At 45.0% G+C, this 1,747-nt stretch overlaps 1 pseudogene; it reads left to right on the forward strand.

Moving 5' to 3' along the window:
• Positions 1 to 404: 404 nt before the first annotated feature.
• LOC117910425 lies at positions 405 to 1,420 on the forward strand (annotated as a pseudogene).
• The last annotated feature ends 327 nt before the right edge of the window (positions 1,421 to 1,747 follow it).

Raw genomic sequence — 1,747 nt, forward strand, 5'->3', positions numbered from 1 at the left:
TTCTATACGTGGCAACTGCGGAGGGTGCCCAAGATCTTCTGACGTATGGCGCCGGTTTCGGCGCTCAAGGCTTTCGAAACACCCTCTAAGCCCATTCTCATTCTTTCGCGTGTGAACTAGAAACTCCTGATGCGGAAGGTTATAAATTATAATTTATATGTCATGGATCTTTATTTTACGTGATGCCACGCTTCAATGATCGCGTGGGTGTCTGGGTCGAAAACAGCCCATAGCTTTTTTACGGGCCTTTGAAACCGGTGGACCCGAAAGTGAAACCCTAACCACGTCGCGGTTGCACCCAACCACTAAGGAGCCCTTGAAAATCCTGTTAATTACGATTCTGCCATGGTTTTGAAATCCTATATAAAGCCCTCTTGAGTCGCGCAACGTTTGGGAAACTGGAGGCCCAAACAGCCCTTTCAATAAATATTCTCTCTCTAGATTCTTCCCCCCTTCTTGCCCTCTACATTCTCTCTTTCTCTCTCTACTGATATGACAATGGCGAACTCTTCAAGAAGCAGATCAAGAGGACCCATTCTCCAGAGATCGTTATCTCCATCTGCTGGACGCTTCTGCTCTTCCTCGATCTCCTCTACTTCAGCTTTCTGTTCTAGCTCTCTGATTTTTTAAGCGATCCTCTTCGCCCACTCGTGTTAACCTATACCGCGGTGTGTCGTCCTCTCCGTCACCGTCCGTACGGTTTTCAATCGAACGCCAACATCTCCTAGACGGTCGATTTCGGTGTCGCCGCGGGACCAAGTGGTGAGGAAGCAGAGCACTGGGAGCAGTCATCAGAAGCGGACGTGCCTATGTTCCCCTACGACGCATCCGGGCTCGTTTCGTTGTAGCATGCACAAGAACGCGAACACCGGCGCCGGCTCCGGCTCTGGCGGCGCGTACCAGTCGAATCGGTTGAATGCTCGGAGATCGGCGATGACGAACTCGCTGGTGAGGATTGGGGGAGTGGAAGGGGACTTGGTGAAGAGAGCGTTGGCGGCGTTGATTCGGCCGTCGTCACATCAACAGCGGCGGAGAGCGGCGTTTGAGCCGAGACTTAGTCGGCTATCGATCATGTCCATGGCCGGTTCCGACGATCTTTGAACGTCGGAGACCTTTTTTTTTTTTTTAATTTTGTTTTATTTTGTATAGAATTTTTTTGAGAGGTTTTCCAACGACGTCGAGGAAGCGAGTTGCCAGTGCAGAGCGACTCACTGGGTTGACTCAGTACGTAGAACTTCTGCTTCTTTTCCTCTTTTAAGAAACATCTCCGATTGTACATGTTTGCAGCCTTTGAGAGCTATTGAAGATTGCTATTCATTGCATACTTTTATTCTTTGTTTGGCATCAGAAATTTCAGAAGGAAGAAATATGATTTGAGATCGATTTGTGAATTATCCGGTAATTTTCAAATCGATGACCATAATTTGTATGGCTTGGTGCGTGATTTTTGGATTTGTTAATTTTGAGTAATTTTAATTTTAATTTATTATGGGGAATGGAGCTTTCCCGGCGAAGAATTGGTATGTTCTTGGAAATTATGGAAATATCAATTTCCTTTTTCACAATTTATAAATTTATAAATTTACAAATTTACAATAAGAAAATGACATTTTAATTGTTAAGACATTAATAACAAGATGCTCGTCCTTGCCCTTCCTCTTCTCCATTGCATTGTATATCTGCCATTTGTGCTAGCCTCTTTTGTTAAAAAAATTCCACTTTTTTTTCCTTTCTTACTCGCTCCTCT

The sequence above is a fragment of the Vitis riparia genome, unplaced genomic scaffold (assembly GCF_004353265.1).
Source record: "Vitis riparia cultivar Riparia Gloire de Montpellier isolate 1030 unplaced genomic scaffold, EGFV_Vit.rip_1.0 scaffold736_pilon_pilon, whole genome shotgun sequence".
In the NCBI taxonomy this organism is placed as follows: domain Eukaryota; kingdom Viridiplantae; phylum Streptophyta; class Magnoliopsida; order Vitales; family Vitaceae; genus Vitis; species Vitis riparia.